Here is a 24,513-nt window from a genome sequence, read left to right as displayed (position 1 = left end):
AGGGGACCCTGGGGACAGGAGAAGTGGTGGGTGTGGGCTTGCGGGTGGGCACAGGGTGGCTGCAAGGTGGATGCAGGGTAGATGCAGGGTGGATGCAGGTGGATGCAGGGTAGATGCAGTTGGCTGCAGGGTGGATGCAGGTGGCTGCAGGGTGTATGCAGGATAGATGCAGGGTGGATGCAGGGTGGATGCAGGGTGGATGAGGGTGGATGCAGGGTGGAGGCAGGGTGGATGCAGGGTGGAGGCAGGGTGGATGCAGGTGGATGCAGGGTGTATGCAGGGTATATGCAGGTGGCTGCAGGGTGGATGCAGGGTGGATGCAGGTGGATGCAGGGTGGATGCAGGGTGGATGCAGGTGGATGCAGGGTGGATGCAGGGTGGATGCAGGGTGGATGCAGGGTGGATGCAGGGTGGATGCAGGGTGGATGCAGGTGGCTGCAGGTGGATGCAGGGTGGATGCAGGTGGATGCAGGGTGGATGCAGGGTGCAGGGTGGATGCAGGGTGGATGCAGGTGGCTGCAGGGTGGATGCAGGGTGGATGCAGGTGGATGCAGGGTGGATGCAGGGTGGATGCAGGTGGATGCAGGGTGGATGCATGTGGATGCAGGGTGTATGCAGGTGGCTGCAGGATGGATGCAGGGTGGATGCAGGGTGTATACAGGTGGCTGCAGGGTGGATGCAGATGGCCACAGGGTGGATGCAGGGTGGATGCAGGTGGCCGCAGGGTGGATGCAGGGTAGATGCAGGTGGCTGCAGGGTGGATGCAGGGTATATGCAGGTGGCTGCAGGGTGGATGCAGGTGGCTGCAGGGTGGCTGCAGGGTGGATGCAGGGTAGATGCAGGTGGCTGCAGGGTGGATGCAGGGTGTATGCAGGTGGCTGCAGGATGGATGCAGGGTGTATACATGTGGCTGCAGGGTGGATGCAGGGTGGATGCAGGTGGCTGCAGGGTGTATGCAGGTGGCTGCAGGGTGGCTGCAGGGTGGATGCAGGTGGCTGCAGGGTGGATGCAGGGTGGATGCAGGTGGATGCAGGTGGCTGCAGGATGGATGCAGGGTGGATGCAGGGTGTATATAGGTGGCTGCAGGGTGGATGCAGGTGGCCACAGGGTGGATGCAGGGTGGATGCAGGTGGCCGCAGGGTGGATGCAGGGTAGAGGCAGGTGGCTGCAGGGTGGATGCAGGGTGTATGCAGGTGGCTGCAGGGTGGATGCAGGTGGCTGCAGGGTGGATGCAGGGTGGATGCAGGTGGCTGCAGGGTGGATGCAGGGTGGATGCAGGGTGTATGCAGGTGGCTGCAGGGTGGATGCAGGTGGCTGCAGGGTGGATGCAGGGTGGATGCAGGTGGCTGCAGGGTGGATGCAGGGTGGATGCAGGGTGTATGCAGGTGGCTGCAGGGTGGATGCAGGGTGTATACATGTGGCTGCAGGGTGGATGCAGGTGGCCACAGGGGGGATGCAGGGTGGATGCAGGTGGCTGCAGGGTGGATGCAGGTGGTTGCAGGGTGGCTGCAGGGTGGATGCAGGTTGCTGCAGGGTGGATGCAGGTGGCTGCAGGGTGGATGCAGGTGGTTGCAGGGTGGATGCAGGGTGGATGCAGGTTGCTGCAGGGTAGATGCAGGTGGCTGCAGGGTGGATGCAGGTGGCCACAGGGGGGATGCAGGGTGGATGCAGGTGGCTGCAGGGTGGATGCAGGTGGATGCAGGGTGGATGCAGGTTGCTGCAGGGTGGATGCAGGTGGCCGCAGGGTAGATGCAGGGTGGATGCAGGTGGCTGCTGGGTGGATGCAGGGTGGATGCAGGTGGCTGCTGGGTGGATGCAGGGTGGATGCAGGTGGCTGCAGGGTGGATGCAGGGTGGATGCAGGTGGCTGTAGGGTGGCTGCAGGTGGCTGCAGGGTGGGCGCAGGGTGGCTGCAGGTGGCTGCACGGTGGGCACAGGGAGGATGCAGGGTGGCACGGCCGCCGGCAGGAGGGCCCTCGGGGGGCAGCACTCATGTGCCATCTCGTGGGTGTCCAGGCCCGAGGAGCCGAGGTTCAGAGTCTTGAGGCCGGCGCTGCTCCCCGGGCGCTGCACAGAGGCCAGAGCACTGGGGACCCGTGTGCGAGGGGCCAGGAAGCCGCAGGTCTGCAAGGGGCCTCATCCTCCTTGGTCAGGAGCTGGGATTTACTGCAAGGGAAGGGGAGGCGGCGAGGCGTGAGCTGGCCCTGCCCCCCACGGGAAAGCACCACTGCCCCACTCCCAGCTCGCCCCATTCCCCGACCATCAGAGACCTCAAGACCCAGCTTTGCCCTCTTTGCCTCACCTGCCCCCCCGCCTGCCCCCCTGGCCTCGTGTCATTGCTGTGGCTCCGAGTTTCTGCCGGCACTGGCTGCGGGAGGCAGCACGCGCTCCTGGTCAGCCCGTGCCACCCGGGGCCCTTGTGGCCAGGGGTGACACGTGCCACGTTCCTGTGGTAGCGGTTTGGTTTTTAAGATTTTTTTTTTTAATTTACTTATTTTAGAGAGAGAGAATGATGGGAGTGCTTATGGCCAAAGGAGCACTTGACTGGAGCGAGGACGTTTGTGCATAAGCAATAATGAATTTCTTTCCGGGGGGCCCAGGGGTGTTTTCTGTGCCCTTTACAGACCAAGAAGAAGATGTAGAACTGGAGGCCCGAGAGCGGGCCCCTCCTTTCTCCGCTCAGTCTTCGGCGGTCACGGTGTGAGGCCCGTGCGTACCTTGTGTCGCCTGAGCGTGGCACGTGGTGCTGCTGCATCACTGAACTTGCAAGGCTCCGCCGAGGCGTGCATTGGTCACCGAAGGGAAAGTAGGAGTTCTCCCGTCGCCGGCGTGTGGATGGCGATTGAATCTGCTTCGTTTTACCTAGCGCCGTGGTGCTGTATTTTAGGGGTGTCACGAATATGGGGTTTTTTGTGTGCTGCTTTCACAAGGCGTCTGTGCTGCACCCCCCCCCCCTTCACCGGTGGCTCACAGCAGAGCCGGTAGAGGCAGCGGCGGGGCCCGGCGGGACTCGAACGCGCAGCTCATGGTGCCTCAAGACCCACGGCCGGAAACACGGCCCGTGGATCGCTGGAGTCCGCCCCGCAAGGACCTAGAGGCACAGGGGCGCCGTGTGAGCAGCCTTGTGGCAGCCGCCCAACCCACAGGCATCCAGGAAGCCGAGTCTTGGCCTTGCTCCCCCACGCCCCGTGCTTCCGAGACTCTTCCCTCCACTTAGAAGCTGCCTCTGCCCGAGGTGACGTCCTCTGGCCGCCTGGGATTTTGCTTGCTTGCTTTTCTTTGCTGTGAAGGTGAAGATCGCATGGGATGTCTTATTTACTATGACAGCAGCGGTGCCCCCTCCTTCTGCGGCCTTTTCCCAGTTGGCTCCTGTTCGTTCACTGGTCATCTGGCCCTCGGGCCGGCAGGACGGTCCCCCGCCCCGACGAGGATGTGGCGCAGGTGAGGGACATGGTCCCCCTAGCTGGGGCGGCTCTGGGGCTCTCCCGAGGGATCCGGGGTGCGGTGGACGGGCTCCTCCGAGCCGCCGGGCCCCGACCCCCCCCAGAGGCAGGTGCATGCAGACCCCGGGGCTCAGGACGCCCTGCGGGGCCCCACTGCTTCCCCAGAAGGCCGAGCTCCTCCTGGTGGGTGCGGTCGGGGTGCTTGGGGGAGCAAGGTCAGACCCCCCGCCCCGTTTCTTCCATCCCAGGGACCCTTCCACTCCCCGATCTTCTCAGGAAGCGAAGCTGTGACCCGTCTCGTAAGCGGCCTGACGTGCTGCCCACGATCGGCAGACATACCCAGAGCCACTTTCTGCAATCTTGCCTGCCTGCCAGCTGCGAGCCGCGTGCCCTGCACCCCAAGGCTCCTTCTGACAGTCGCTCCTTTTAGTTGTTGAGTCCTTTTTGGTTTTGGGGTTTTGTGTGTGTGTGTTTTTGTACAGAAGCGTACTTCTGTGCGAAACATTGTGAAGTTCCTCTGCGTTTTTTTTTTTTGTTTGGTTTTTTTTTTTTTTTTAGACCACAGGATCAGCTTTTAGAGCTGGGAAAAAATAAGAGAGAAAGAAAGTTGGATCTTAGAAGTGTTAATCACTAAAGAGAATTTATTTAAGGACAAATATGTAGTGCGGCCCCGCCTGAGCACTGCACGGCCGCGGCTGCTCCCGGCAGTGTTACCGCTGACGTCCGAGAGCCCCCGGAACATTCTTAGTTGGGAATTGCTGTGAATGCTTTGGAAATATTTTCCGATATGCAAATGCATTAAATCATAGAACAAACACTCCGCTGGACTCAAAGGAGCTTTCCTTCTTTCAGCGAGGACCTGAGGGAGGCTGGGATGCCGTTGTTTTCCGTCAGCTGCACCAGGAAACCCCAGGCAGGGCTCGGAGCTGAACCCAGTGTCTCCACTTTGCCCACCTGTGGTCCTCTCTGCTTTGGACCCGAAGGGTCCACGGGGTGCGCGGGGTGGGGGGGCAGAGGTCAAGGCACGGTCGTACCCACTCCTGCTCCGGCCGCCGTGCTCCTAGGAAGAGGATGGCCCGTGCGTGGGGCCTCTCCCAGCCCCGAGGGGGCCCTGCCCCTCCTGCGCCCAGGCCGGCCTGCCCGGGGATGTGCTGGCCGCACCGAGGGAGGCACCTGCTGGCGCCAGGTGCGGGAGCTCCATCCCCGCGCGGCCCGGCTCCCAGGAGGCCGCTGTCCCCGTGCCCGGAGGCCGCCCACTGCGGACATCACCGCCCCAAAGGGGCCGGAGTCAGCGAGGGAGCAGAGGGACGGCTGCCGTTAATCAGGCTGACGTGACGCGTGTGGTCTAAACACGGAAGGGGAAGGGACACAGTCAATACTGACACGTGCCGAAGTCCAACCGCGCTGGCTTCTGGCTTGTTTGACACAAAACCCTGTATTCGCTGAAAGGGGAAATGAAATCCTCATCTCCCTTCTGCTTCAAGGGGCGTCAATCAGAAAAACGAGACAGGGCAGCCCGGGTGGCTCAGCGGTTAGCGCCGCCTTTGGCCCAGAGCGTGACCCCGGGGTCCCGGGATCGAGTCCCACGTCGGGCTCCCTGCATGGATCCTACTTCTCCCTCTGCCTGTGTCTCTGCCTCTTTCTCTCTCTGTGTCTGTCATGAATAAATAAATAAAACCTTTAAAGAAAAAAGAAAAACGAGACGGAGTTTAACACGATTTGATTGCAGCCCGGCCTCGGTCGGGGAGCCTGGTGGCCGAAGTCCGTAGAAGCTCTGGCCACTGAAGCCAATGCTCACATTTGTCCCGAGGGGACGCCTGAGTGTCTGAATTTGACAAAACTGGTAAAATGTGTCTCCTCTCCTCCAATGTGTGCGCGGGATGCCTGGAGCATAGGGAGCACACATTGAGTACAGGCCATCTCGACGCCATCGGTAGCGGGACCCTGAAGAGCGCACGTGGCCCGCGGGGATCGGGTGCCCACCAGCCCGCCCCCGGGCCTCACCCTCTCTGCACACGTTGTCCTCAAGGCCTCTTTTCCTGTTAACCACGACAGCACGAGTGAACGCGATGGACCGATACCCACCCCGACCTGGGGGACGCTCTGCAGGCCCCCCCGGCATCCCTCTTCAAGGTCCCCAGCTTTCACGGTGGACCCGGTCATTGTCGGAGAAGATCCCCCGAGTGTGAACGTACGGGGACGGTCAGAAGGGCTCGGTGGTGGGACCCCGCGGAGATACAATCAAAATTCCAATCTACATCCGTAAATACAGTTTTGTCATAGAGGAGGAATTAGAAATCATTAGAAATCTCATGTAAGTTGGGAAACAGGTTCAGCTCCAGCGTCAGAAAGGTGGATGCAGGTGGGGAGAAGGAGACACGGGGTCGAGAAAGGAACTGAACCCAAATCAACCTTCGTTATTTGGTTGACAAATCTCAGAGCTTAAAATCCTACTGAAGAGTGAAACTGTGGACGTATCGCCTCCGTCTCTCTAATCCTGCCTTCAGTCGACGAACATTTTCTATTCATCGGCCTAAGAAGCAGCTTTGGTGCTGACACTCGCCGTGAGTCCGTGTATTTATCTTTTTTTTATTTTATTTTATTTTTATTATTTTTATTTTTATTTTTTTAATTTTTTTAAAGATAGATTTATTTATTTATTTATTATTTATTATTTATTTATTTATTTATTTATGATAGACAGAGAGAGAGAGGCAGAGACACAGGCAGAGGGAGGAGCAGGCTCCATGCAGGGAGCCCGACGTGGGATTCGATCCCGTGTCTCCAGACGGTGGGGACCAGCTGTTCCGCATCGGTTCCAGCGGGGACGTGGGTGGGGAGCAAGCACCAGGGGAAGCTCGGAAGATTTAGGTTAAGCATAAGGAAACAAGCCCTGAGTCATGAAGACTGTCCAGAACTAGAGTCACTTAAGGAAGATCGTAGAATCTGCTTTTCTGGAAAATCAAAAAGCACGCCCTAAAAATAAGGCCGCCCCATTGCTCAGAATGCTTTTCGTGGGGTCTCCTTGAAGTTGGGGGGTAAACAGGATGACCTCCGTCTGTCCTCCTTGGTTCTATTAAAAGATTTGCAGGGGATGAGGTTTCCACAGTTGGTAGCACAGTCTAATGCTTAACAAGTCTTCTGTTGGAGATATTAATACCATCTTTTCATCTGACCTAAATCTTTCCTGAGGAAGTTAAGCCGTGCTCCCACTGGGGATGAAGAGCAGAGGAGATCAGAATTCAACCTTGAAGGCATCCAGTTGAATTCAGAGTGTTTAGGGTCAGGGAGACTCAGGACTTGGCACGGAACTGGGTCACATCGTTCGATGGGGTCAGGGAGGGACCGCACAGAACCTTGACTCTCGGTTCTGGTATCGGAGTCAAATACTCCCATAGTCCAGATGAATAAGGATTGATAAGGATGGGGAGGTGGGAGGAAAAGAGTGTGATTTCAGGGTTTGGGGCAATTGCCACCAAACCACGGCATCGATAAGCCAAAATTAAAACCACACAGTATAAAACGTCGCGCTCACACATAACCCTTCAGCGCCTCAGTGGCCTTGAAGACAGACAACCCGGGAGCACGAGGGCTAGAACGTCTTCGTTAATCTTTTGGGTCATTTTTTGTTAGTTTAACAAAACATAAGAAATGTGAGTGTGTTCAGGAAATGCGGTAAGACGAATTAATGAGTTTTAAAGCTATAATGTTTAATTAATTAGTAATTTCCATTTCAGCCTGTTGCCCGATTCATAATGAGCATCCTCCAGTCTAAATAAAATGTAGACTGCTTAGCTTTGGGAATTCTTCTTTGGCTTCTTTTTATTATGGCTTTCAAAGGGCCTTTCAGCATTTCTAAGAGGGTGACTACTGTGCATTTTCAGCCTTTCCTAATTATGACCATTTTTTTCAAAAGCAGCTCACCGAGCCCCGTAAGAAGACACAGTGACTTTCATGTCATACTATCAGATAAAAACCCATTTGGGGAGCCTTAATTTTCTTTCAGGTGACAAAGGTCCCCCTTTTTTGGAAGAAAGAAGGGTGACTTCTGAAAACCAAAGCTACAGTGAGAAGGAATATTTTGTTTGTGGGGGAAGGGGAGCAGGTAAAGTCCTTTCAGCCATCAGAACGGGAAACCGGAAGCCACCCAGGTGACAATGACTGAAGAAATCCATCCGAGCGCACGGCCTCCCCAGTTATGGAAAACCTCCATGATCCTATTTCACTCTCAGTTTCCTTCCCAGCATTATCCTTGGGACGGGCGACTCGGTGCCCATCCCCTAAGAATAGAAGACCCCACCGTTGTCTCCGTTCCTTTGCGCCTCCGTCTCCAGTTCCCCATCTACAGCGAATCACCTTCCTGATTCACAGGGAATCTTGGTCACTTTCCTGATTCACAGGGAATCTTGGTTTCCCGTTTAGGAGCACATGTGTGTCATGTGAGACTTTGAAATTTGGAAATGCTGGAAATAAGTTGAAACTCTTTGCTTATGGAGGACTGTTTGATCTTTAAAAACAAAACAACAACAAAAAATAGAAATAGAAATAAAAATAAAAATAAAATAAAATAATAAATAAATAAAAACAAAACAAAACCGACATCCAGCTAACCTCATGGACTCACTGTGTATAAATGTTAGCAGCTGGCTTGGGCTGGCCCTAACCAAGCACAAGAGTAGCGTCTGTCTACTTGCCCGTCTTTGGCACATTTGAGGAGTTGCCCCCTGATTTCATTCTCCGGGGCTCCTGCTTCCCGGTGAGATGATGATACGAGTGATGTCACAGTGCGGAGGTGCATTTCTCTCTCTCTCGTTGCAGGATGATGTTGGGTTTTCAGATGTTCTTTTCTGTTGTTCACACATAATGTGGCCCTTACGGCAACTTTTGCAGGAAGACTTTGTTTGGCATCATGCTCTCCTGCCCCTTCCTGGAATAATGCTTGGAAGAGGGAAGCATTATTTTCAGCTTTTAGGTGAGAGGAGATAAGATTGGTGGAAGTTTGTCCCTTGTAGGTGATCCTTTATGAACCCATTTGATGTTTGACATTCCCCGAACGAAAAGTCGTGTCTTTTTAACTGAATAAAGACGGATGTCCTCCAGTAACAACAGGGAAATTTTAAATTAAAGAAGCATACAAAAAAAAAAGTGTACACGAGCATTTCTGCAAATGCTTGTATAGGATCTTGTGCTGTGACATGACTGTGTATGGTTGACGGTAACCACAGAGACAGACCATCGAGGGAACAAGTTACGAGACTTGTTCAGAATCAGCACCAGCGTGAGGCCATAAAGCAGGTCATCAAAAATAGATGGTATAACAAATTTAGAATTTTTTTTTTGTAAGGAAAAAGAAACCATCGACAATATGTTATGTTTCCAAATTTTACAACTATTCACAGGCTTGAAGTAGGCCTCAGCCCCCACCTACTTCCTACCTCCTCTCCTGTCCTCATTGACAGGATGCAAGGAGGGGAAACCCAAGTGTGATTCCAGATTTGCAGCCACTGGCGGAGACAGTCTGTGCAGCCCACGGTGTGTAAAAGGGATTGCAGGTCAGGGCTGTCACCATCACTGCCAATATGATCAATATTTACTCAAAGATTCTACTTCTAACCCAGATTTGTGTGTTGTACTTATCCTGAACCTCTTAACTTCAGTTTAAGGCCAGTACAATCAAAGGATTTTATTTTATTTTATTTTTTAATTTTTTTTTCATGTATCATATTTGTTACATCTTTCCCATCACTGGGGAAGCCGAGGGGGAGGCTTGCTTTTTTTTTCCCCCTCCCCTACCTGCCAATGCGCTTTCAGCAAAAACCCTGACTTTCCATCTTCAATCTTAAGCAAGCACGACGGCGAGGTATTAATATTAATGAGCATAATAACAATAATAAAACTGGCAGCGACATCAAATGAATGTGGTCTCCTGCAGTAGAAATATTTACCCGATGTGTCCTGCCAGTTAGAGAGATTTGGCATTAAACCTAGACATTACCTCATCCTCCTGGGCAGACAGCCGATTTCAATGCTAAGCAAGTCTGCGGAAGCGAAGGGCTGAATACCTGCCTGATGAGCTGCAGAGCCCCAGACCCTGGTTGGAAGTGATTTTCTTGAACGTGTCTGTCTGTGTCTCACCCGTAGCTCCTTTCTTCCTCTCCCAGCCCTCCCGTAGGGTTGTCATTGTTTTTAAACTATGCTGATATATATATTTTTAATTTTACTTTTTTAAAGATTTTATTTATTTATTCATGAGAGACACACAGAGAGGCAGAGACACAGGCAGAGGGAGAAGCAGGCTCCATGCAGGATGCGGGACTTGATCCCAGGACCCCGGGGGTCACGCCCTGAGCTGAAGGCAGACACTCCACCACTGAGCCCTCCAGGCTGCCCCATATATATGTATTTTTTCATGTTAAAGGCACAGTGTGCAAAGGCCTGCCAGCCAGGGTATCGACACACACAGAAACCTGAAAGGTCAGAATCAGGAGGAAAAGCAAAATGCCCGTGTGCGTGCATATGGACACGTACCCACCCACCCACACAGCCGCACACTTGCAAGCACACATACTCTTGTCTTTATGGGAATCAAGGGCAGGGAAATAAAACAGGCTTTCTTGTTTGTTTTGATTTACAGTAAATACAGGAGACATTGCTCAGTGAAGGAAGTTTTATCTCAAGATCTTTAACAGCTGAAATGATATTTTGAAACATTGAAATTGGACCAAAATTGTGTCTATGCTACTTCCAACCTAAGAGAACATAACATTAAAAATCCTTTTATTGGGGATCCCGGGTGGCTCAGCGGTTAGCACTGCCTTCGGTCCGGGGATCGAGTCCCACGTTGGGCTCCCTGCACGGAGCCTGCTTCTCCCTCTGCCTGCATCTCTGCTTCTCTCTCTCTCTCTCTCATAAATATATACAATCTTTAAAAATAATAATAATAAAAGAAATATGTAACAAATATGATACATAAAAAAAATTAAAAAATAAAATAAAATAAAATCCTTTGATTGTACTGGCCTTAAACTAAAGTTAAGAGGTTCAGGATAAGCACAACACACAAACCTGGGTTAGAAGTAGAATCTTTGAGCAATATCCATCATATTGGCAAGGCTTTGAATTCTCATCAAAGTGCCAAATGGTCATCCTGTGAGTCCTTCAAATAGGGTGTGGAAAACCACTCCATCTACTCCCAGGACCAGTTTGCCTCTTGTTTTCTTTAGCTCTTAACTCAAAGTGGCAGTCGTACAGACTTTGCGCTTTTGCCACTAAGTGAATTAATGTCACCGCTCGGTGTCACGTCTTCTAAAACTCCTCCCCAGAGCTAAACAGCTTCTGTGTTGGCCCTGACTTCTGACCAATTTTTGGGACCACATTGAGGTACAGTTTGTGATAACTTTAGGGTTTTTTTTTCTAAGATGCTCCTACTTGGATTTAAGTTGTACTAACTCCTTTACACACAGTTAAATACTAATTCTTGGCCTATATGCATTTGCCAGATTTGGTGTATGACGTTCATCCCAGCCGCCAAGTCATTAAAAAAAAAATGTAATATTGTAAAATACTAAGCTCATAAATAGACAGTTTGGCTATCTACTAAATTCTTAGTTTTTTTTTTTGTTTTGTTTTGTTTTGTTTGCTAACTCTCCACAGGAAAAATAATGGATTGAGAAAAATATGACAGGTCTTCCGAGCGCTTCAGCTCGCATTTCGATGTTCCCCCAGTGCCCTCCGAAAGAGCAGCCATCCAGGCTGAGATCCCTCCTCCATAGACAACTCGCCGCGGGCAATTTCCATCTCCCGAGGCCTTTATGTCCAGAGGGTTGTAGGTCAGCAGATACAGTAAACATCTGCTGCAATAGGGGAACCTGGGGGAGACGCTCGAGAATGAAGGGTGACAGCAGAGTTTGGGGGATAAATCAGGATTACGTCCTGATATTAATAGGAACCCAACATAGTTCCTATTAAGATGGGCTTCCACGGAGCTTTAAGTTTTGACTGCGCGTGAATTGTGCCTCTTATGGGTTGTCTCCGGCCAACATCAATTGATGATACATGATAAAATATAATTTATATGCCTGAAAGTGGAGATTAGATGCCAAGGGTCTGCTTTTTTATTCTGACGCTATTCGTAATTTCTTATTTTTTATTTTTTATTTTAATTCCAGTTAACATAGTGTCGTATGCGTTTCAGGCGGACGATGCCGTAATTCGGGGCTTCCACACTCCACATTGTGCTCACCTGCAAGGACGTCCTTAGACTTAATTTTATCTGTGACTCTTTTTTTACCCCCTTACAAGGAAGATCGCCCTAAATACCTGTTACAAACGGCATCGTGGAGAAATGCAGCACTTTGTGCTCCAGCAACCTCTGTGCCCCGCGCAGCCTTTGAGGATCCTTTCCCGCCCAGCTGACGGCCCGCCGCCTTCCAACAGGCCACTGGGTCCCCAGCACCAGGTACCGGGACAAACGGCAACACGTGTGAGCTTCCTGCCCTCAAGTAAAAATGCCCCAAATACTCTAAGTAGGAATTGGGATTTGAGTATCGGGGAAGGGCAACGGGTAAGAAAGGAAAGAGGGGAAGGGCTCAGGGAGACACGGCCCCGACGGCAGCAGCTGGGCCCCCCACCCCCAGCACGGTGCAGGGCGCGGGGCCCCTGACCTAGGCCCAAGGCAGGCCCTTAACCAAGCGCCCGAGGCCATCGTTCCAAGGGACAATAAGTATCATGAGCAATCTGATCGTGCCCGCAGGAGGAAGACGTCATAGGGACGCGCGTTTCTCCTCTGCAAAGGGCAGGTGTGAGGCCCGGGCCAAGCCCTCCTGCAGGCGCCGAACAGGCCACCGTGGCTTATGATGGCCTCCGGTGTGGGGACAGCGTCCCTGTCAGGTGCCACCTGTCCCACCACAGGACCCGGATGCACTGCCGAAGGCTGGCTTGGAGCCGCAGGACCCGCTTGGGGCTGCAGCCTCGCCCTGCAGCTTGGGCAGGTCCGGCCACTCGGGGCTCCCGCGTGGGTGCTGGCCTCGCAGAAACGGGCCAGTGTCCTTCAATTCCTGTACATTGGAGGGGCTGGCCGCCCGCAAGCCAGGTCTCCTTTGGCTTCTGGCTACAGTAAAAAGGAGATTTTTTTAAGGGTAGCCCCACTATGGGCACCAGGAGGGGGGGAGCAGGGGCGGGGCTCAGTAGGTGGAGCATCTGCCTTCAGCCCAGGGCATGACCCCAGGGTCCTGGGATCGAGTCCCGCGTCGGGCTCCCTGCACTGGAGCCTGCTTCTCCCTCGGCCTGCACCCCTGCCTCTCTCTGTGTGTGTCTCATGAATAAAATCTTAAAAATCTTAAGAAAAAAAAAAACGTTGGCCCCCTACTAATAATCATGGGAAAAATTACAATTGTTCCTTGACTTTTGAACGTTTCTTGTCAAAACATTAGAAACTCTTACTATTTAGTGTCAGTGTACAGGGAAATGGCAAATGGCAGTAAAGCTAACGTTTGTTTAGAATATTGTGATCTAAAACATTAGAAATGTCAAGAATTAAGCTGTTGTATTTCTTCGTGAAACTTATCGAGCGAGTTTGAACAGAGCGCGCAGTCCCCCTTCTCGGCCACAGAGCAAGCACGTCCTCCTCTGCCTGGACGAGGTGTCATTGTCCTTTCTCAGCCCGGGTCAGCCTCCAATACTTGACCCTTCGTGCTCTGGGTGTCGTGAAATATCCCCGAGGTTTCTTCAACACGCATTTCTTTTTGGTGCCATCATTTCCCCGGGTCGCCCTCATCCTTTGTGCCCCACGTCCTGGTCCCCGTGTTATCACCTGCCTCCCGGAACCGCTGCCAGGGCTGCGTGCAGGTTGGGGGCACAGCGCGGCCGTTGCTCCCTGCAGCTCTTCCTTCCATCTCCTGGCGGGAGACGCAGAGTTCACTGCCGGCACAGTTGCTCTGCATCTTTTTTTTTTTTTTTTTAAGATTTTATTTATTTATTCATGAGAGAAAGACAGAGAGAGGCAGAGACCCAGGCAGAGGGAGAAGCAGGCTCCATGCAGGGAGTCCGACACGGGACTCAATCCCGGGACCCGGGGTCACGCCCTGGGCCGAAGGCGGCGCTAACCGCTGAGCCCCCCGGGCCGCCCTGCATCTCTTTTTATCTTTGTGGCTGGTGCTTCCTGGGACGCAGGACACACCACAACTGCACCCTTGCTGTTTCTGTGTAAATAATAGCTGCGAGGTGACCAGTTACCAGTGGGGTTTGAAAGAGCTGTCAGGGTTGGTTGTCGTCGGGCTGTTACTGGCCCAGCGGTTGGCAGCCCGGGGAGCCAGCGTGGAGGGGGCGCTCGGGCCGTGTCCCCGGCCCCCACCCTGTGGAGCTGTGACAGTGCGCTCACTGACGTCTTTTTATTTCTTTTATTTGAACCGCGTGCAAAGCAAGGAGAGCCTGCAGGCACATCTTGGACACGACGGGTAACATGCTTGTGCCCGAGATTGTGAATCCGAGAAACCACCGAGGAGCCGATACCGATGCAAACACACGAGGGTTTATTTACAGGCTCGAGCTTGGGTCCAAGTGCACCCGACACAGCGGAGCAGGGACTTGGACCCCGAGGTGGGTTACAGCTGGGTTTTTTATGGGCTGGTCTAGGGGATCTTCTCAGAAGGGGGGGAGGAATTTTTTCCATTCTAATATGCGGGAAAGGGTGAGGGAGTTTCTTAAGATCTGATATGGGATTTCCTGCCTAGGACATTCTGCAGTTTTTCTTATGAACTTTAGCTCTTATTCCCGGGGCCTAAGATGGCTGTACTTGTGCTAATGCTAAACTTGAGGTGGAACGGCCTTAATTTTTCTCAGCCTCCACGATAGGAACAGGAGTCCACGACTTCTAGTTAAAACGAGGGTCGGCGAACCCGAGCGATCTGCTGAGAGACCGTCTGCATGTTGCTCGGCCTCCCTGGGCCTCAGTTTCCCCTTCTGCAGAAGCCTGGATGACTTCACAATGTCTCTTCAGCTCTAAAATGATTTGATTATTCTACCAAATGAAGGCACTTTAGAGAGATTTCCAGAGAAAGTCATTTAAAGGTGATTCAAGGGTTGAAACAGGAGACCCCCGTGGGAAGGTCATGAGAACCAGGCCAGCTTTCCTAACGTGATGGTACCTTGCAATCCTCGTGAGGCTCACCCCGGAGCCTCGTGAGGCTCACCTCCTGTCCCTGTCACTGAGAGCAGGCACGACCTTAAAGGTACGGGACATTCTATAGGAAGCAAGTATAGGATTAATGTGCCTTGCATGAGGGGTAAAAAGGAAAAAAAAAAAAACAAGGAAGAGGAGGAGAGGTGGTGCCAAAGTGGTCTTTTCATCCACTTAGGAAACATGGAATTGAAGTTAGATCTTGCAAATAAAAGCTGACATGCTGAGGTTAGGGAAATGGAAATGACTTCTGAGAACAAGGTCCTTTGGGCCTGGACTGGGTTACTCACGGAAACTGCCAGTCTTGTGTCCCTCGTGTCCTTCCAGAAAGGATCTTTGACGGGTGGTCGGAGTGTCCCCCGAAAGAAGAAATAGGAGAAAAGCAGGCAGGCTCGCAAGGCCTCTTCTCTCCACTGTGCTTTTTAATCCCGGTTCTGAAGAGAGAAAGCAAAATACTGTCAAAAATAATCACAGCTCTCAGTTCGCTGCGAAATGGGCATGCTCTTCCAAAATCACAGATAAAGAAAATACATAGCATGATGGGGAAGCTCTTCCTAGAGGAATGACTCAGAAGTCTTTGGGATGAGAAAATGAGTGGTTCATTGGGACCCACTGATGGGAAAGGCCTACAGCACCAGTACAGCTGCCGCAATCCCATCCAGCAGTACTTCTTTCTTTTTAAACATTCTATATTAGGAAGTATTGGCTCTCAAGAGTAAGAATGCCTAAGCTGAAAACAGCAACAACAAAAAAAGACCATAACCTCCCTTTTTGGTTGCTTAACTCCTCAAATCAGACTCTATTAGGAACTGTCCCAAGAAATCCGTTTTTACGGTCGTCGGCCCCCGGGAAAGATGTTCCCGAGACTGCAAGATGTAAAACATCTGGAGCGTGCGTTCTGGTGACTGCTTATGCGTTTAGTTGAAGACATTTGTTGGGCACTGAAGTTGAATTTAAAACAAGGAGAATGTGTAACGAGGAGCACTTTGACTGCTTATCATCACTGGAGCTCTCTGGACTCGCTCCTGGCAGTCACTGTGTTGCTCTAAGATGGGTTGGAACGTAAACCATAGTGTTTTGTTTTTAAATGTGATTTGCTCCTGTTTTTTTTCTTTTTTCTTTTTTTTTGATGGTTGTCTCTTGCATTGGACTTCTAGGATGAATATAGGCTTAATAAAGAGATGTGGGGCAGCCTGGGTGGCTCAGGGGTTGAGCGCCCGCCTTTGGCCCAGGGCTTGACCCCGGGGTCCCGGGATCGAGTCCCGCGTCGGGCTCCCTGCATGGAGCCTGCTTCTCCCTCTGCCTGTGTCTCTGCCTCTGTCTCTCTCTGTGTCTCTCTCATGAATAAATAAAGAAAGTCTTTAAAAATTAAAATAAAATAAAATAATAAAATAAAATAAATAAAATAAAATAAAATAAAATAAAATAAAATAAAAATAGGAGAGCTGACACATGTCCAAGGCTGCCTCTCTCTCTGTGTCTCTCATGAATAAATAAATAAAATCTTAAAAAAAAATAAGGAAACGTGACTATATTTTAGCTACCCCATTTTTTTAATCCCTTAGCCAGACACCTTTTGTGTCGTAACTCCCTAAAATAAGATCTAGGTCTGTCAGGTGTTCCACAGAGTCGCAATATACGATTGATTGTCTTAGGTCCCCGTGTGAATGGCTGCCTAATCATCTTTGGCCTTGTTTCCTATGAACCACTTTGTAGGAAATTATTCTGAAACAGGAATGTTCTGCACAGGTTTTGCCAGGCACTCACCGTGAGCTTCGGGAGTAGAAAAGGTTGGCTGCTTGCAATTTTTTTAAAAAAGATTTCTTTTTGGAAGAGAGCACTTGCCCACTTGCTGGGCGGGGAGTCGGGGTGGGAGAGGTAGACCTCAGCTGACTGCACTGAGCGCCACCACCGCCTGCCACCGCCCGCCACCGCCACTGAGCTGCCCCAGAGCTCCATCTCTTGACCCTGAGGTCACGACCTGAGCTGAAACCAATAGTCATGCTTAACGGAAGGAGCCCCCAGGCTCTCCAGGTGCTTGCAGGTTTGGTGTGTGTGGGGGGGTTCCTTTCAAATGTTGATGCTTCTGAAGGTGTGTGATGCCCCTAAGAGATTTGTTGCTTTTGTCATTCCCAAGCTGAATTCAAATTTCCCTACATTCATTGACTAATTTTATGTGGTTCATAGTTAGGATGTTACATTGCCTCCATCAATTCTTTTTTTTTTTAATTCCTTAAATATTTATTTTTTAATAACAAATTTATTTTTTATTGGTGTTCAATTTGCCAACATCTAGCATAACACTCAGTGCTCATCCCGTGAAGTGCCCCCCTCAGTGCCCGTCACCCAGTCACCCCCGCCCACTGCCCACCTCCCCTAGTTCATTGCTTGAAATAATCTGTGAAATAAGTCAATCAGAGAGGGACAAACATTATATGGTCTCATTCGTTTGGGGAATATAAAAAATAGTGAAAGGGAATAAAGGGGAAAGGAGAAAAAATGAGTGGGAAATATCAGAGAGCTAGACAGAACATGAGAGACTCCTAACTCTGGGAAACGAACTAGGGGTGGTGGAAGGGGAGGAGGGCGGGGGTGGGGGTGACTGGGTGATGGGCACTGAAGGGGGCACCTGACGGAATGAGCACTGGGTGTTATTCTATATGTTGGCAAATTGAACAACAATAAAAAATAAATTTATAAAAATAAAAAATAAAAGAAATAGTCTTAGGAAACTGATGACTACTACATTTAAGAAAATCGGAGATTGATTTTTTTCCTACTCTTCTACTTCCTTCCACTTCTAGTTAACCATGACTGCATTCATCTTTAATTGAATTTAAAATTTTCCCATCTGTTTTTTTGAGGGTTAATTAGGTTCAAATACTGTCCTGAGGATTAGTAGTCCAATTCCCATTGGCTGTGAGATTTTGGGGTGTCAAATTTTGCTTGAAGATAACTTTGACAACATAGATCACTTCCCACAAATACTGAAAAATAAAATTCTTTGGACTGTTTTATGTATTACCCCCGGGGGGTGGGGGCAGTGGAGAAATATCCCATCTCCTCTCACTGCACTTGAACTTCAGAGATCGGGCTCTGGGTTGTCAGATGATGAGAGCAGTGGCTCCTGTTTGACCACAGAAACCAGTTGCCCAGCAGCAGTTCCTTTGAGCTAACGAGGGCCTCAGCTGCCCGGAGGGGCCTGCTCTGCACCAGAACAGGGTATTGCAGGGCTCAGTAGGCTCCGTAAATGTTTATGGTTTGGTCAACAAATCGTACCAGTCTGCCCTCTTGAACATTTTGGGTTTTTTTCTGGATAGTCTCACCCTGTGGTCACCAAGCTGGTCCTGCACCATCCCTGCCTCCAGGCTTAGAGTCGGCCTAGTCCTAGTTTCTGGAATGTGACTTGTCTAGTCGTTCGGAAAGCACTGAGAGGGCAGAAGACGAGTCGCATTTTCCACATTATTACTGTGAGCTGAACACAAGACATTTTTTGTGGGTGGTCAACTTTGGTTCCTCACAAACATTTTTTTTTTTTTTTTTTTGGTGGCTATACTGAAATAGGTAAGAAGTGGTTAAATAACATCCCTCTTCTTCCTTCTTTCCTATGTCTCTTACCTCCACTTTGGGTCAAAGATTTCACCATTTTCTAATGGGAAGGTGGAAAGATCATAAATCACTACTGTTCATCCATTAATAGCCTGTTGCATATATTGACTTTTACATTTACTTCTAGTAAAGTGTATCGAGTTCTCATTCGTTAGTAAGGACTCGCACGTTTCCAAATCCGTATCTTCGGAGTGCTGAAGTCCCGGGCTGGACCCCTTCATGACAGTATTTATCTTAGAAAGGGTTCACTTGCTTTCTCTCAACCTCAGCTCCTTAATCTATATAATGAGGCAATATATGGATTTCATGGAATTATGTGGGAATTAAATGAACGCAAATAAGGCACTGAGGGCAGCTTCCACTCTATAACAGACACGCCACCAATATTACTTCCATTTTTTTTTTCTCAATCCTTCCCTTTTTGAAGTTCAGAGTGAATATCCCATTCGTGTTTAATTAAGCACAGGTGTCCAGGTTGGGTGGGCCCACCTGCCCGATCAACCAAGACTCTGGGGTGCAAATTCGAGACGCTGCAGGGCGTAGCATCCTCGATCGCGGTGCTGCCTGCTACTTAGTACTTGTGACTCCATCCCAGTTCGGTGTCTGTGTCATTGTGGAAGTTCATTTGAAGAAGCTTTGTGCCCACTTGGTACACTCGTCCACTTGGTAATTCCCATCATTTAACGACAGTTTCTGTTTTACTCTTCTTAGGATCTTAAAAAAAAAAATCAGACAATGATACGAGATCTGTAGGGCCAAAAACATTTCTAGGTTATATTTAGATTATTACTGCTTGAAGTTATTTATTTGCATTTTGCGGCGAATGTTTCTTAAGGAAGCTGAAAATATTTGGATTCCTAAAAGCCTCCATATCAAATTGTGTCTTTTCCTTTTTTCCCTGCCCCTCCGAGATGGAGGTAGAAAGGCTGAGTGTGTTGTGAGTACGTGTTACCGTAACAAAGTTCTAATAAAATTGTGTCTTTATAGAGCTCCTGTAGCAGTAAGATCATGAATGGGCTTTTTTTTTAAAAAAAAAAAAAAACATATAATGTATTATTGGTTTCAGGGGTAGAGGTCCGCGATTCCTCAGTCTTATGGAACACCCAGTGCTCGTGACATCACAGCATCCTTAATGTCCCGGTTAGCCCGTCCCCCCCGCCCCCCCGGCCGCCCGGCCGGCAGCCTGTGCTCCTCCAGCACTGCTTCCCCCGAGACCAGGGCTCCTGACGGGCAAGGCCGTGCCACGAGCACTGGGCGTGGGGTCATCGTGGCCACTGCCGGGTCGCCGTGCAGGTGGACCACCCCATAGAGCTGGTGTCCCCAGGCAGTGTGGGCCTGAAGCTGCTTAGACCCCACCTGATGAACCACAGCAGCCAAGTCCCCGTCCACGCTGAGGCGGGCGCCGTGCATGTGCGCGTGTGAACATGTGTGTGTGCCAACCCCCGAGGGCCACCGTGCGACTCGCTGGGAGGCTTTTGCCACTGTTGATGGTTCCGGCGTAAGTGTCCTCGCTCCCGTGTCACGGTGCCGTCCCGCAGGGGATTCAGGGAGCCCCCCCCCCGGATGGCGTGGGGACGGGAGACAGACGTGCCCAGCTCTGCCGGGAGCCCACACTGTGCCCCAGAATGATGAACCCCACCGTACCTTCACCAGCAGCCTCCCAAGTGTTGCGTTTCCTCCCGCCTTTCCGGACACTTGATGACTGCGAGGCTCTTCAGTTTCTTTTTTCAGGATTTTCCGTGTGAGATAATAGCTCAGCAGAGCTCTAGTTTTAATTTACTTGGTGTGTTGTTGGGTATCCTGAGTTTGCCTCCATGAATCGCATCTTCAAGGTTTTTTTGTTGTTGTTGTTGTTTTGGGTTTTGTTTTTTGTTTTGTTTTTTTTTGTTTTTTGTTTTTGTTTTTTTGCATCTTCAAGTTTTTTGCCCATTTTCTTTTAGGTTGTTTGCATCAAGGTCTACCTACTTGCAAGCTCACAACTTAGCCTGCCAGTCTTACGAATGCTGGCAGAAGATAGGAGGCCCCTGGATTATCAGCAAAGGCCTTTTTTGCTGCTAGAATAACAAAAAGCATGAGCATCAGCATATTTGCATGATTCTCCTTGTCCCGAGTGCCACTGGGGCACCGGTGGGCCCAGATGGGTGTATATCCAATGGGTTCAACTAAATACCCCCTGGGCTTAGGGAACCCACATCTTTTATAATCAGCAGTAAGCATGCCCCTCCTTTATTATATTATTATTGTTGTTGTTGTTATTATTTACAGATTTTATTTTTTATTTGAGAGTGAATGAGACAGAGAGGAAGAGCTAGGGGGAGGAGCAGAAGGAGAAGCAGACTCCCCACTGAGAAGGGAGCCTGACGTGGGGCCGGATCCCGGGACCCCAGGATCACTACCTGAGTCGAAGGCAGATGCTTCACCACCTGAGCCACCCACGTGGCCCGTGTTAGTCTGGAGGGAAATCCTGTCTTTTATTCTACTGAAGTAAACAGACTTGCCCTTGGCTCCAGAGGGGGAGACACTGTCTTTATCTTGCAAGGCTGCTTCCTATACAGACATTCCTGAAATGACCATCTAGACCCAGGGACAGTGAGTGCCTCTGCTCACAAACTGTGCAGAACTACAACCGACCCACGGAGAACTGCTTTCCAGTAATATCTACACCAGCTTGGCTTCTAAGAAATTTTCCCCTGCGTACACCGTTCTGTTGGTCACCACCAAGCTGGGAACCCAAACCGTTCCATTTATTTCATACAGCATCTAATCGAGGCCACTACCATCAGAACAAGACCAACCTGAAATGATGACCTCAGCCTTGGTCCTCGGGATCCCAGACCCACGAAGCTGAAGAAATCCTGTTAAACCGTCAAAGTCTACCTGAGGACCTCAGGCGGCTTTCCCTCACATCTCTCCGTTGACCTTTCCACGTAGCCTGAGGCTTTTATCTGGGCATGACAGGATGGGTACGTTATTGCACAGATTGCCATGGCCCACGAGACCCTGGGAAAGCCCGTCACCATGTACCGACCGTGCATGATGAGTTGAGGCTGACCTCGATGCCTTCCAGAGCCAAGGAACCATTGGTCACTAAGTTCAAGAGCAAATTCTGTTCCCCCTTTTCTAGTTAGATGCCTCCCTTTGTAGGACGCTCATTGCCCGAAGGATGCGTGTAGACAGCGAATCAGGTATTCCTCCAAGAACCCCCTGTGCAACCAAGGGTAGCTTCATTTTGGAGAGAGCTCCCCAGGTGCCTGGGGGTTATGTGAGGCATACCCCCCAGGGTATCTCCTTAAACCTTCAAAAGATCTTTTATGACCCCCCACTAGAGGGAAGTTACTGCATTTTTAGGAAGCCCGTGGTAGGTGAATACCTGTCCTCTACCCAAGAAGTATAGTCTGGAGGCTTGTTTGGGGCCCCTGGGAAGAAAATGTTGTTTATAGCTGTTGGGGCCCGATGGGTGGGATAGTTTTTTTCAGCTATTTTCATAAGGTCTTTATATGTGATAGTCTGTCCTCCCTGTAATATGTGTAGACATGGATTTCTTTTTCTTTCTCTCTACCTTGTCCTCTTCCTCCTGTCTGCCTCTCTCTCCTTCCTCTTCTCCCCTGACCTCTTAACCCCTTCTCTGAATTCTCCGGGTTTCCCAAATCTATGTATTGGTGTCTTTAAGCAGTTCTGAAAAATTGTCAGCTGTTACTTCTTCAAATATTGTCTCTGCATTGTTCTCATTCTCTCTTTATGATTAATTGTATGTTAAGTCTTCTTACTCTAGCTCCCGTGTCTCTTAACTCTTTTATATTTCCCATGTCTTCATTTTTTTCTGTGCTACATTCAGGGTAATTCCTTCCAGTCATTAATTCACTGCTTGGCTGTGGCTCATATCTTATTAAACCCATGCAATTAAAAAAAAAAAAAAAAAACATGCAATAAGTTTGTCTTTAAGGTATTATATTTTTCATTTAAGAAGTTTTATTTTATCTGCCTCTCTCTGTGTCTCAATAAATAAAATCTTTAAAAAAAGTTTTCTTTCTTTTTTTTCTTTTCAAGTTGAATCGGTCATTTTTTAAAATTGTGTCTGGCTCCTTATAAAGTTTCCATTTCTCCTTTTTTAAGTAATAAGTTTGTCTTTAAGGAATTATATTTTTCATTTAAGAAGTTTTATTTGTTTAGTTTTTTTTTTTCAAGTTGAATCAGTCATTTTTTTAAAATTGTGTCTGGCTCCTTATAAAGTTTCCATTTCTCCTTTTTTAAGCAATAAGTTTGTCTTTAAGGTATTATATTTTTCATTTAAGAAGTTCTATTTGTTTCTTTTTTTTTTCAAGTTGAATCGGTCATTTTTTAAAATCGTGTCTGGCTCCTTATAAAGTTTCCATTTATCCTTTTTAAAACATATTAAACATACTTAATTTTCTTTTGTATAACTGATATTTTCTATATCTGAAGTCTTTGCAAGTCTTATTCAACTTTCTGTACTTTTGCTGTTGCTCACTCATGGTGCTTTGCTTCTTGTTTGTTTTGTTGGGATGTATGTATGTGTGCGTATGTGTTTTAATGTGAGCTTATGGTTCCTAGGATTATGTGTGTGGGCATTCCTGAGGCCTAGATCGAAGGTGAGTTCCTCCAGGGACTATGTGCATTTATATCCACCAGAGGTCTTAAGTATCCTTAGATTTCGACCATTTTCTATTATTGGCTTGAGTGTTTTTTTACTTACCCAGAAAGTACGATTTTAGGTCATAAACCTGTCTCAGGACAAGCTTACAGTTATAATTCTCATGGGAGATTGTTTTCCCACGTCCTGAAGACTAGTAATTTTCCTTATAGGCCAGTGGGGTAAGACGGGCACCGGCGGTGGGTTTATTTCTAGTTCACCATTACAGTGAGCATCTAATTTTTGAGAAACCCAGTTTTACCCAACAGCAGTGTTTATTGTGGAGCTCCTGCAGTGGAAATGCCCTGGGTTTTTTGTCTCCTGTCTCCTGTGCTGCAGGAGCCACTAAATGAAAACATCACAAAAAAAAACAAAAACAAAAACAAAAAAAAACAAAAAAAAATCATCATCACCTTGGCAAATGCCCTGGAGGTACCCAAAAACCTTCAGTACCCAGTGACTTCTCGAGGGCCTGCTTACACGTCGCTTCTGAGTATTGCTTGCTTTTTTACTTCTTTGTTAAAGACAGTTCATTTAATTTTATCCATCACTTGAGTTGTTTCCAACAGAGGACAGGTCTGGGGATCCCATTCACTGTGTTGCCAGAAATGGAACTCATCATTTTTCTAGTTCCAGAAACATTTGGAGTCAGTGTCCTATAATCTCCTCGGTTTACCATGGGGAGTTAGCATCAGCCTTTCCTTCGTGTGCCTTTCCTTGGGTTTTCCTTCTTTCCTCCAAATTGTTCTTCCGGTGTATTTAACCGAGCACTGTTGTGTAGAGGGCCCTCGGGGTGCTGGTGGGGCCAGGAGCGACAAAGGCTTGAAGTTTAAGACATACTTGGAATCTGCTAGGTAAAATAAAAAGTGCGCCTAGCAACAGGCGCATTAGGTGGTGAATACACATGAGAAGGAGAGCAGAATGTGTGTGTGTTTGGAACAGAAGAATTCCTAGCGGTGAGTGTCCCCCGGAAGCCCTGTGATTTACGTTCTTTTTGAAAGTCCACTTATGAGGGGCTCAGGCAGCGCAGCAAGCCACTGTACGTCCTCAGAGGAATTCACAGGATGACTCCAGTGTTCTTCACCGTGCATGGGACGGGGCTTACCGCACCCGCCGGATGCCTGCTCCTGCTCCAGGACCCCCGGCTGCATTCCATGAGGAGGGAGCATGAGCCTCCAGCAGCCGCGGGCGCGGCCCTCGTATCTCCGGCGTGAATTCTGCTAGGCCGCATCTCACGTACCTGTCGCATGCTGCTCGCTGACGTATTCATCGATGTCTTTTGACAAAGGAAGTCCACATGCAGGCAGGCCCGGGGACACTGCGTACACACTTTGCTGTTCAAAAATTCCACACGGGAAACCTCTAGGGGCAGCTTTGCTTTGGGACAAGTGACCCAGAAGGTGCAACGCAACGTGCTCACCCAGAGCCGCATCTGAGTTAAGGAGGCAGGAGTGGTCTTTGTCACCAGGTAGAGGGGAGGGTGGTGGCGGAGAATGTGCCTCTGCCTTGCCCGCCTCTGCCCCCACCCCCCCGCCAGCGCCCGAGACCCCTCTGCTGAAAGGCCCATAGTTCCCATCTACGTGGCGAGTGCCCTGAGGGGTCAGGGGCCCTCATGTGTGTAGTGCGGCCGTCCCC

The 24,513-nt window shown here is 49.6% G+C and overlaps 1 protein-coding gene and 1 long non-coding RNA gene across 17 annotated transcripts in view; one reads left to right on the top strand and one right to left on the bottom strand.

Moving 5' to 3' along the window:
- Positions 1-24,513, top strand: part of LDLRAD4 (low density lipoprotein receptor class A domain containing 4) — a 383,881-nt gene that overhangs the window by 251,497 nt on the left and 107,871 nt on the right. The window lies entirely within an intron of this gene.
- LOC125755470 (uncharacterized) lies at positions 13,951-15,316 on the bottom strand. Its single transcript, XR_007412111.1, has 2 exons — positions 15,150-15,316; positions 13,951-15,052 (listed from the first exon to the last, which is right to left on the bottom strand). It is a non-coding gene; the product is annotated as an uncharacterized LOC125755470 (long non-coding RNA).

This window comes from Canis lupus, chromosome 1, assembly GCF_003254725.2.
Source record: "Canis lupus dingo isolate Sandy chromosome 1, ASM325472v2, whole genome shotgun sequence".
NCBI classification, from domain to species: Eukaryota; Metazoa; Chordata; class Mammalia; order Carnivora; family Canidae; genus Canis; species Canis lupus.
This window is presented reverse-complemented; position numbering and strand designations above follow the sequence as displayed.